This window comes from Macrobrachium nipponense, chromosome 1, assembly GCF_015104395.2.
Source record: "Macrobrachium nipponense isolate FS-2020 chromosome 1, ASM1510439v2, whole genome shotgun sequence".
NCBI lineage: Eukaryota > Metazoa > Arthropoda > Malacostraca > Decapoda > Palaemonidae > Macrobrachium > Macrobrachium nipponense.
In genome coordinates, this window is record NC_087200.1 from 14389715 (window position 1) to 14402726 (window position 13012).

A 13012-nucleotide genomic window follows, 5' to 3' on the forward strand; every position below is an offset into this window, starting at 1 on the left:
AAATGCTAACTTAACAATAAATCAACAAAACAAATCAATAACACAAAACTTAACTGACTTCCAGTACCTTCAAATAACTCCTCCAACACTCCTAACTGTCACCAGCTCTCACCAAAGACTGACTGAAAAACTCACTCAAAACACAGAGCTCTAACAATCAACAACACCAGCAGACAGCCCAGAACCTACCAACAACCAATTCAGTCATTAACTATCCATATAGCAATTACACCCTCTCTCTCTCTCTCTCTCACAGACGTTGTCAAATGGAACTCCATAACTCCTCCATATTTCCTCCCCTGTTACATTTGACAACGTCTCCTTTCACTCACAACACCACACTAAATAGCCTTCCGCAACACCCAGGGATGCTCAGATGCAGGTCCCCTGGATCTTGTTTGAGGGCCCTCATACACACTCTCAGTTACACGGCCATCAACTTCTCCCAGATCACTTCCAGTCAGACTACCATTACTATCTCCCTCACTACTATCCCCCCAAATCCCATTCACTATCTCTTCTACCCCTTCTAACTCTTGTTTGAACATCTCTCGTAACTCTGCCACCAAATCACTTACCTCACTTACACTCCTGCCAAACTCCCGAAAAGACTCATTCATACTGCCAACTACATCCTTACTACCTGATTCCCTTCCTGGTGAAACTTCACTAAACCCTGTCAATTCAAACCCACACACGCTATATGTATCATTCCTCCCCTCTAAGTCATCTGTATCACATGCCTTATCCACCATTTTTACCCTAATACTAACCCCTCTATCATGCAGCTCACGTTTCTCCCTTTCATTCCCTTTACTTACCTTCTGCTTTCTTCCTTACTCAACCAACACTAACTGCCGATCTTCCAGACCCATCTGCTCACTGACACTCTGCTCACATTTATTCACCCTCAGCCACTCACTCATCGTATTCTCCCGAACATACTGTTGCATACTAGAGGACCCACCCAACTGAATCCCCTTAACACCTAATTTCTTGAATTCCCAGCCTGACTCATCCTCTTTCGCCTACACACACTCGCCACGTGACCTTCCATTCCACATTCAACACACTTCGCACGCTGTTCTTTACACATCCTAGCATAATGGCCTTCTTCCCGCAGTTGCCGCAAACCACATTCATGTGGGTACCCCGACATCCACTAGCGATGTGCCATGCCTGTCCACACCTATAACATTTAATATCCCTATCTTTCTTACACTTACTCACCAAATGCCCTGTTTGCCCACACCCAAAGCATGCTCCTAACGCCCACCGACATTCATTCTTCCTGTCCTGGTTTACCACATCTATAACACTGATCTCCTCTCTCACAACTAACTGACCCTACTCTTCCAACACTCGCGTTCCTATCTCTTTTAGGGCTAACTACACTCACATTACTTGCCCTAACGCTCCTATCTACCACTCGCTCTGCCATTCGCCTCAGCCCTTCCAAAACTGCCTCCCTATAGCTTCTAAACTTTGGTACAAACCCAGCTACTTCAGTCCTAACACTAACACTTCTACTCTCTTTCATACACCTATCTAACTCGTAATCCTCTACTATTTCTAATATGTCGTTCCATGTTTACCTTTCATTCGTCCGTCCATCGCATTTTCTCCTTACGTTTCAGATTTATAAACACACATACACTCTCTGGTACAGTCGCCAACAACTTTCGCACTAACTCCTTACACTCATTTATCCCTTTGTCCCCAAACTTTTTCCTGGCTGTTTCTAACCTACAGACATACATCAACAACGACTCACCAACATTCATTCTTGCCTCTTCAAAATCTTGCTTTCTCCTATATCTAACGCTACTCTTTATCCTCTTTGCCTGTTCTACAATCCTAGCTTTTATACTCTCATATGGCACATTTCCTACACTCATCATTACCCCATACATACTCAACAAGAATCTTGTCAAAAAGCTACCTAACTCTCTTGCCCAGACTCTCTTGTTATCCCCATACTTTGCCTCACAATACCTCTCATATTCTTTAAAAAAGTCCCCTATGTCCCTACTACCATATTCCTCATTGTGCACATCAGGGTACCTCTCTCATATACACAGTCTTTCGTACCTCTTGCTCACTCTCACTCTCACTTTCGCTACTTCCATTCTGACCCCTCTTTCCCTCTTCCGAATACAGCGAATCCACTTCCATACTCACGTCCATACCCCTGACTACGCTCTTCTTACCCTTCTTCTTTCTACCTACCTGTTTCCACTCACCACTATCCAAATCACTCTCAGCCTTTTCCCCAATGTATTCTGTCCTAATCTCATCCTGTCCGTCACCTTTACTAACCTTCTTTCCCTTAGTCTTCTTTTCCTCAGCCCCCTTCTTAGTCTTGTCCTCAAGTTTATCCTTATCCTGTGTCTTCCCCTTCTTTCCCTTACCTATCACAATCAAATCACCTTCGTCACTCGTACTCTCATCCACTGGCTTTTTCACTTTCTTTAACACTCCTAGCCCGTCACAAGACCCAGTAGGCCTACCTCCTGCAGCTCCCTCTCCCACGAATCCCTTCATCATTTCCTGCATCATCTCTTGCACTGCATTCATCATTACCCCCAATTTTTCATCCATTTTCTCAACCATTCTCTCTTCTGCTCCTTTCACTTCTTCTTTCATTTCCACTTTCGCACTCCTTAGCATTCCTCTCATTTCCTCTAACTCGCTCTTCATCTCCTCACACACTGCCCTCAACCTCTCATTCTCCACTTCCAACCTTCCCGTAGCTTCCCTCGCCAACCGTAACTCCTCCTTCAGCCTCTCTATCTCCTTCAACCCTTCCATCCTCACTTTCTCCACCAATCACATAATTCACTACCCCAATTGCCCTGCAACTGCCGCACCAACAGTCCTTGTTCGGGCGCCAAAAAATAATGTGGCGGGATCACAAGCTAGAAAAAAAAGCGGGCAAAACCCTCCCCACATTAACCTAATCACTCCAGCTGCCAAACCCACCCTCTTTCACACTTCCTCTTAACACTACAGAACAAAAGCAGGACAATTGACCTACAACTACACAAAACATAAAACCAAAAAACTCCCAAAACACATGTACTTACTAATCAATCCAGTTACTCCAGGCTATCCTGTGCTGTCCGCTGGTTAAGGTCACTGGGACACCATCAACAACAACCTAACAACACAACACCAACCGAGAACACAACCTCACACATAACAACAAACACAAACGAAAGACCGACTGCACAAACAACAAAAAAATCAGCAACAGCCACAGGCACAACAACTCTAAGCAAAAATCGCTAACTTAACAATTAATCAACAAAAATCAATAACACACAAAACTCAACTGACTTCCAGTACCTTCAAATAACTCCTCCAACACTCCTAACTGTCATCAGCTCTCACCAAAGACTGACTGAAAAACTCACTCAAAACACAGAACTCTAACAATCAACAGCACCAGCAGACAGCCCAGAACCTACCAACAACCAATTCAGTCATTAACTATCCATACAGCAATTACACCCTCTCTCTCTCTCTCTCTCTCTCTCTCTCTCTCACACACACAGACGTTGTCAAATGGAACTCCGTAACTCCTCCTATTCGCGATGAAGTAAACGCCAATTCACAATGTAGGCTTAATAAATGTTAAGGGACTCTTGCTAGACAAAGGGTGTGAAATGGCTGATGTAGATATTAACAGTGATATGTTGAAGAATATTAACTTGTTAATAGGAGCTGATTACTTTAACTTTTTTGTGATCAGAATGGAGAAAATTGATGGTGTCAGACGCATCAACCGTTTGAACACTGCGGGTTTGTAGATTGGTGAAACCAGATCACGACATCGATGTGTGGTGGAGACTGGACACAATCGGCATTGGCTCCCATAAGCAATTCACTACCTCAGAGAGTGAAGTGATGGAAAAAGTCAGTGTCACAAAAAAGATCAGGGTTTTGTTCCGATACGTATACAAACCCTCGGTCCTTTAACAATAGGAAGGTACTTAGCGGCAGCTGTACCGGTTGTAAGCATGAACAAGGGGGTTCGGTAGTTAACTACTTGTCCGGCAGTTGGCAGTCAGCTTGACTGCGAGGAGAGGAGTCACTTTGCTTTCGGCCGTGCTGGTGGATGTGCTGCTCGCCTCTCTGTCCGCTGCAAGTCGTATGCTTGGTTTTCTTCACATCGTGAAGGCTTTTTCTCTTTTTCTCTTACTTAGTGTGCATGTGCAAAGCTTACATAAGTACGTTTATGTTTTTGTATATTCATACTCAGTGACTAGTGAATTATCATGGAATCCTGATAGCCGGAGAGACACCCTCGCCTCCCCATCAGCCGCAGATTGTGCCCTGGTGTGGAGGGCCATAAGTGTGGGGCCTTTCAGTCCTCTGTAGAGGTAGACCCTCATGAATTTTGCACTTGGTGCCGAGGGCAAGAATGCTCTCGCACCGAGCCATGTGATGTTTGTGTTGAATGGTCGGAGGAGCAGTGGGAGCGCTATGGAGGGAGGAAAAAACCGTGTAAGCCGGCCAGGGAGTCATTGGAGGAATCTCCGGTACTCCCTTGGACATGGACACGTCTTCATCCTTTCTCCCTGCATCTCAGCTCCCTCGTATGGCTCCTTCTCCTTCGGGGGGGGGGGGGGGGGGATCTCGTTCCTTCTCCTCTCTCGATCAGTCGAGCGTGGAGGAGGGGGCTAGGAATCCCCCAAAATGTTCAATTGTATTCGGGGTCCGTGCCGTTCGCTCGGGGTGGGAACTGTCCCCCCCACCCCCCGGGCGAGGGGGAACCCCCCACCTACTAACCCGACTCTGCTTCCTTCCTCAGATCTGCTTGCCACGGGGGACGATCTCGGCCAGGCCTGGTACTCGCTGGGGCTCCAGGGACACCGAGTGTTCGGGGGCTGCTGAGTCATCTGGCGAGAGGGGCCAGGCCGGTAACTCATGGCCCAACCACCACGACGGTATCCATGCCTGGCTACGCTGCTCCACCGCACCTGGTTTATATCCAGCACGTTGCCATGGTTACCGCAACAGCTGCTGTTCAGGCGCCGCTGCTGGAGGTGAAGAGATATACGTACTGTGATGCCGCCGCCTGGTTTTTCTGCTCTTGCTCCAGCCCCTGACTTCCGGTGTCCCAAGAGCTCTTCCCTGGACCTGCCTCCAGCACAGAAGATGCCGCTGGTTCCTGGCCCGCCTCCTGTTCCTGAGATTGCTGCCGCTCCAGTACCAGTACCAGTTCCTGCCCGTGGTGTTGCTGCCCCCACCCCAGGTCCTTCCGGACAGGTGCAGTCGGGCCCTGTTGCTTCGGCAACTGCCCCGGCTCCGTCCTGGATGGAAGACTTGATGGAGGCCCTGAGGAAGCTGACGAAGAAGAAGAGGAGGAGGAAGGTGTCGTCATCTGCCACCGCTTACCCTTCGACTTCTAAGGCCCAACAGCCGAAGAAGAAGAAGGTAGCCTCCTCCCCTCCTAAGAAGGCTCGCTCTGAGACTTCTAAGGGTCCGTCCCACTCCGGTTGGACGGTTGGGACTTCCGCTGGTCCTCCTGTTCCTTTGGGAATGGGGCCCGTCTCTCCTTCCGCAAGGAAAAAGATGGGGACCAGAGGAGCGCCGGCTAACACCGGTACCTCCTCGCCTGGCGCCAGAGGTTCTGCCTCGGCGCCAGGTACCGTCTCAGCCTCTCGTTCGCAAGAGGTACCGAGTGTACAGTCACCCACGGGCGACCATGCAGCCAAGACCTAGGCAACCAAGTCCGCTCGGCGCCATCCAGACACGGAGCAGAAGACTGGCGGGAGTTGCCCAGGTGACTCCCACCAGGCCAATGATCACTCTCGTGGCAATCTGCTGGTACCCGGGGTTGATGCAATGGTCCCAGACCGGCCGTGGGCCGAGGCGAGGAAGCAGTCCCCTTGGTCGCCTGAACCAGCCTCGGCTGGTCCAAGTGGCGTGACGCGCCTCGAGGACAGGCCTCGCTCCCATCGCGACAGCGGACTCTGCCAGTCCCCTGACCGCCGCTCCTACCAGGACTGGGCGGAGAGAAGGACCAGCAGCAGCTCTTCTGACGCTCGGCACCGTCGCCGTTGTTCTCGGTCCAGCCGCTCGACCAGGCCTGCAGCGCGATCGCCTGCAGCCCCCCCAGCACACTGGTTTTGCCGGTGGGCAATGGGGGAGCGTCAGGTCTACCTCTCCTATCCCTTCAACTTCCTCGGGCTACACCGGGAAGAGCGAGGCGATCAGGAGTGATCGCAAGGGGTGCGCTCCTCGTGATCCCGCCACGACGCCCTACGAACCTGGCACGGTCCTAGGACCGACCAGATCGTACGCGCAAGTGACAGGAGGAGACCATGAAGGGTCTGTTGTGGTTCCTCCTGTGGAAGGAGGAGGGTCTCGGGAGGTATTCTCGCTGGATGGGCTTGACAATCCGTCTCTGCAGGACGCAGTCACTCCCGAGATGCAGAGGTCATTCAACGACCTCGGAGAAGGATTGCCGCTCCCACCTTCCGAGCCTGCATCGGGTTTGGAGTCGTTCTGGGGACCCAAAAAGGAATCCAGGGCGACGGTGGGTCTGCCGCGATCAGTCTTGGCCAACAGTGTGCTGAGCCAGGTGGTCGCTCTCGTCTCCGGACAGGAGGGTTCACTTCAGTCTGGCAGGTCGTCCAAGCTCCTTCCCCAACCTCTACCGCGACAGAGGCGCTTTTACATGCCATCAGAGGACCCTCTGCCGCCCAAACAGGTTATCCTGTCGGAGAACCTCTGGTTCTCGCAGCAAGAGGCACTTGCCTTGGAATCTACTGCTATGGCAGCATTCCAAGCAGTCTCCTGGATAGACCTGTGGTCCCTCGGGGAACATCACTCCTGAAGGGGACCCGGGTTTCGTGAGACTGTGCCAGTCTGGAGGTAGGGCTATCTCCTACCTGGGTCACCAGACGGCTAACCTGTGGGCCAACCTGGTTCTGAGGCGTAGGGACGCTGTCCTCGCTCGAGTAACCAGGGCGGCTGGGTGAGAGGCGGCCTTGGGTCTTCGCAACGGACCGGTGCGAAGTTCCTCCTCTCTCTTCCCCAGAGAGATGGTGGACGCTGCGGTGGAACAATGGCGCTCTGATGAAAGTGACCGTTTAGTCCACCAGGCAGTCTCGAAGGTGGCTGGGCAACCTCGAACGACTGCGGCTAAGCCCAAGAGTTTAGCTAGCGCTTGCTCTGTGGCTAAGACGATTGCTTTGTCGAAGCCGAGAGGAAAGACTGCCTTCGACTTCGACTGTAAGGAGTGACCGTAACCAACCCTCCTTCTCTCGAGGAGGAACCGGGAAGAAGTCGAAGAGAGGAGGGAAACGCTAGGGACGGCGTTCCACCTCACCTGCTGCCGGAAGTGGGGAAGTGCCTGGTGAGCCATTAGGCAACATGGCAGGACTACAGAGCGGAGACCTGGATAGTGAACGTTTTTCAGGAGGGATATTTACTACCCTTCGAGTCTCGGCCACCCCTCACCTCCAACCTGGTCCATCTTCAGACGTACGTTCCTGGTTCGGCCAAGAACGTGGTGCTTCGGCAGGAAGTAGAAGCCATGCTGAGCAAACGAGCTGTGAAGATCATATGGGATCAGTCGCCGGGCTTTTACAGTCGACTTTTCCTGATGGAGAAGTCCTCGGGGGGTTGGCGCCTGGTGATAGATCTCTCTCCCTTGAACCGATTCGTTCGCCAGACTCGGTTTCACGATGGAAACAGCATGATCAGTGCTCCATTCCATCAGGGAGAATGACTTCATGCTTTCTGTGGATCTGAAGGACGTGTATTTCCAGATACCCATCCATCAATCCTCCAGAAAGTACCTCCGCTTCATCCTCGACGGGACGGTGTACCAATTCAGGGCACTTTGTTTCGGTCTCTCAACCGCCCCACAGGTGTTCACGTGAGTGTTCATGCTGGTGTCAGCTTGGGCCCATTCGGTAGGGTACGTCTTCTGAGGTATCTCGATGATTGGTTAGTCCTGGTGAGCTCCCGCTCACAGTTGCTACAGGACAGAGATCGACTCCTCGAATTCTGCCGCGATCTGGGGATCCTAGTGAATTACGAGAAGTCAGATCTCGAGCCCAAGCAGAGGATGAATTCACAGATCAGCAGGTTCAGGGAGGCAGCAGGACGGTTCCTGTTCCTAAAGGAGCAGCCAGCTCAGCAGTGGCAGGTCGTGATCGGTCACCTGTCATCTCTCGAGAAGCTAGTTCTCACGGGCGTCTTCACCTGCGGTCTCTTCAATGAAGACTAAAGGAGTGTTGGTCACAGGCAAGAGACTTGCCTTTCTTTCCTGTGTCCCTCACGGAGGAGGTGAGGCAGGACCTAGCCTGGTGGCTGGACGACGGAAACCTCGTAAGAGAAGTGCCTCTTCGCACTCCCCACCCCCCCCGGAGATGTTGCTGTTTTCAGACGCATCGACCGAGGGATGGGGCGCACTCCTGGAGGAGTTGCTGGCTGCGGGTATGTGGAACCATCAAGACAAGCACCTTCACGTCAACGTCCTGGACCTCAAGGCAGCATTTCTCGCTCTCCAAGAGTTTCAAGATCGTCTGGTGGGGCACTCAGCGATGTTGATGAGCAACAACACTACGGTAGTGGCGTATGTCAACAAACAGGGGGGCCTAGTGTCCCTCCCGTTGCATCAGTTGACGTTGCAGGTGCACGAGTGGGCTGTGGCACACTCGGTAGAGCTGTCAGCCCGCTACATTCCAGACAAGAGGAATGTGGTAGCGGACAAGCTCAGCCGTTGGGATCAGGTGATAGGAACCGAGTGGTCCCTTCACCCAGACGTAGCGGAAAGACTCTTCAACCTGTGGGGGCGTCCAGGTTTTCTACTCGGTTGTGCCGGACCCATGGGCAGCTGCAGAGGACTCTCTTCAACACCCGGGGGACATCCTCTTCATGTATGCCTTTCCCCTGTTCTGTCTGATTCGCAAGGTGATCAGCAGGGCGCTGGTCACCTCGAATCTTCGGATGATCTTGGTGGCGCCCAAATGGCCTCAGGCCGTTTGGTAACTGGACCTGCTGGCTCTGCTCACCGAAGCACCAAGAGAGATTCCCCCCTGGCACAACCTCCTGTGCCAGCCACACGTGGACCCGGTCGGTCGAGTCCCTGTGTCTTCACAGCTGGCTGTTATCCACCATCTCTTGCGAGCGAGAGGCTTTTCTCGCAACGCAGCAACAGAGATGGCTGGGTACCTAAGACAGTCCTCTGCAGCTGTATACCAGGGAAAGTGGCCCGTCTTCTGTGGTTGGTGTCGTGGATGGGGTCTCTCTCCTCTCAGAGCCACTATTCAGCAGGTAGCGGATTTCCTCGTTTTCCTTTGCCGAGAGAAGCTCCTCTCCGTCTCCGCAGTTAAAGGTTACAAAGCTGCCCCGGCCCTAGTCCTTAAACTGCGAGGAGTGGATATCTCCTCCTCCTTCAAAATCTCCCTCCTTATGAAGAGCTTCGAGAAGTCTTGCCCACCCAGGGAACTCAGGCCCCGGGGTGGGATGTGACTCTCGTCCTTAGGAGTTTGACTCGAAGACCCTTTGAGCCACTCCGAGAGTCGTCAGACAGGAATCTGACCCTCAAGACCCGTTTCCTGCTGGCCCTGGCATCAGTGAAGAGAGTAGGGGAACTTCATGGTCTTTCCTTCGACGTTAAACATTCCAGGGGATGGGGATCCATGACGTTCAATTTCGTCCCGAACTTCGTAGCAAAGACTCTGAATCCTTTGGTCCCTGACGACCGGTTCGAGTCTTTCACGATCCCATCCCTGAAGGACTTCACTGATAATGATGCGGATGAGATGCTGCTTTGTCCTGTGAGGGCGCTATGGCGCTATCTGAAGAGAACTCAACACCTCAGGCCTGAGTGTCGACGCTTCTTCGTTAGCACCGGGGTTACCGAGAAAGAGGTTTCCAAGAACACTCTTTCCTTCTGGCTGCATGAGGTGATCAGGAGGGCGTCATCCGAGAGCTCACAAAGTCAGAGGTATTGGTCCAACCCTTGTATTCCACAAGAACTTCTCCATGGCGCAGGTTCTGAAGGCAGGGGTTTGGGCCAACCAAACCACCTTCACTTCCTTCTACCTTCGGGATATTACCCACAGGTCCTTGGACACCTTTTCCTTGGGACCCGTGGTGGCTGCTCAACAAGTTGTGTAGTCTACCCAGCACCCGAGCGGACAGAACAGCATCGCATCCTTGTGTGACTGCATGAATGGATGAGTGAAAGAGAGTGTGACTGGCTTCTCTTACTCCTTCGTTCTTCCTCCTCCTGTGGGCAGAGAGCCGCGGTCGTCACTACGCTGAACAGGAAGCAGATGCAGGTAAGCTACATGACTGAGCTCCATCCTATCCCTTTCAGTAGGGATAGGAGTATTTATCCACCACTCCCCAACAAGGGGGCGAGTGGAAGCCAACAAGAGACAAACCCATGACTTCATTTTGGCTCTTGAAGTAGGAACTAGTTCTTGTGTTTTTGCTATTTATAAGAGGTACACTTGCCTCCCTCTTATAAATTTGGTCCAGAAGTCTGGCCACTGATCCTGCGGTGCACACCCCGATCAGCTGGGCAGAGGCTAGGATCCCTCCCTCTGCCCTTACGACCAGGGAGGGAACCAAGGTCGGATGAACACGTCTGTTCTCAAGACTTAGATTCCACCCACCAATAAGTGAGTCTTCCTGTTGTTAAAGGACCGATGGTTTGTATACGTATCGGAACAAATCACAATTTGTTGAAAATTGTATTTTTCCTAACTATACAAACCTGAGGTCCTTTACACATAGTCCCACCTCATGCCACCCCTCACTCTGCGTTTCCTGGGCCTAAAGCAAAGTGACTCCTCTCCTTGCAGTCGAGCTGATCGCCAAATTCCGGACAAGTAGTTAACTACTGAACCCCCTTGTTCGAAGCTTACGACTGGTTCAGCTGCCGCTAAGTACCTTCCTATTGTTAAAGGACCTCAGGTTTGTATAGTTAGGAAAAATACAATTTTCGACAAATTGTTAGATTGTGTAAGTTTGCCATTCCGTGGGTTGGAATGTGCGAACAACTACAGAAATCCGATATTGCAAGTGAACTCCTTTGAAAGATAGTTTGAAGAGGACCCTGAGTATAGAGCCGCTTACCAGAACGTCCTTCAGGCATATCTGGAAGCAGGTTTTATAGAAGAAGTTCATGATGCACAGATAGAGGGATATTATATGCCACACTTCAGAGTCAAGAAACAGTTTGACTATTCCTCTCCGCACATTCTTTAATGTGTCATCCAAGACCGTGGCGAACTGTCTTTGAATGACTGCTTGTTCCTGAGTCCCGATATGGTCGAGATGCTTTATGATCTATTACTAAAGTTGAGAGAAAACCCTCATGCAATAACATCGGATATATCTAAGGCGTTCCACAGTGTCTTGCTCGATCCCGCTGATACCAAATATGCACAGTTTCTTTGGCACAAGACGTTGACATGAATGGCTACCTTCACCTTCAAATTTGTGGTCTTTGGTATCACCACTGTTGAGCAGCCACCACAGGACCCAAGGAAAAGGTGTCCAAGGACCCATAAGTAATGTCCCTTAGGTTAAAGGAGATGAACTTCATCTGACACAACCAAACTACTGCTATCAGCACCTGATATACTGACTGATTCTTCTTGAATATGAGGGCGGGTGCGATGCCCCTTACTTCATGAGCTCTGGGCCGGATCGTAATTGAGTCCTCCCTGTTTGATGTTGCACATGCCCATTTGATGGAGCTGGCGAGACACTAGTACCCCTTGCCTGTTGACATATGCCATTACTATGGTATTGTCATTACCATTACTGAGGTATTGTCGCTCATTAGTACCACGGAGTACCGCCATTACTTGATCCTGGAACTCCTAGAGAGCCAGGAAGGCTGCCTTGAGTTCCAGTTTGTTGATGTGCAGTTGCTTGTCGTTCCAATTCCACATACCTAATATTAGTAACTCCTTCTGGTGTGCGCCCCATCCCTCCCTTGAGGCATCCAAAACAGAAGCATCTCAGGAGGGGGAGTGTGCAGTATGACTTCTATTATGTAGTTAATGTTATCAAGCCACCAGGCTAGGTTCTGTCTTACTTTTCTTGAAAGAGGAATGGGAAAGGATGGCGGATCCCTTGCTTGAGACCAGAACTCCATTCTCCACTAGAGGGAACTAAGGTGAAGTCTCCCATGATGGACTTGCCACATTTGAGCTGGTTGTTTCTGCTGGGACAGGTCTCATTCTCAAGATTGTTATACTGACAAATCAGAGTAACAATATCAAAGTAGGAACTCTGCAGCTTGCGAGTATCTGCATCCTTTGGAAGAGGACCACAAGGTCCTTCCAAGTCGTGGTCCTCCTGAGTTGCCCTCCCCGCAGGTCTCCACTAGAACCTCTATGTTCCTTCCGACATTCCATGGTTCCCTGTATAACCCCAGGAAGTTGAAGAAACAGGTGAGAGGTGCCTGACTCCCATTGTTGACATGCTGGAGACCGAAGCCTAGGCAGGAGAGGAAGGGGGCCGTGAGTGATTGTCAAACTGTAATGATGTTTGATGTATGGGTCCGGGAGAGCTCCCACCATGTTTAGTGAATGGGGGTGATCCCTGGGAGAGAATGCACACCCTCATGAAAGTGCTCTGAGGCCAGAGCCTCTATTGGTCTATCTGGCGTGCGAACCCTAGGGTTGGCATTGCTTACTTGGCTAGGGTTCGCATTGCTTACTTGGGACCTGCTCCTCCAAACATCCAAGGCGTGGCTTGTGGGAGCAATGTCTTGGGTCGGGAATTGGGGGGTGGGTGTGACATTTGCACGTTACACACCCACTTTCTCTCTAGGTTGCATCTCAGTCTGTGAATGCTTATTGTAGCTGTGCGTATCTGTTGAAGCCCAAGGGTAAGAACCTTCAGAGGCACGGGTAGAAAAGTCCCATGTGCAGATCGACAGGGTACAGGAGCATGGCCTGGACGACGTTTCTACTGTGATGGGAATGTGTCTCCAGGTCAGAACCTTGGAGCTCTGTACGGA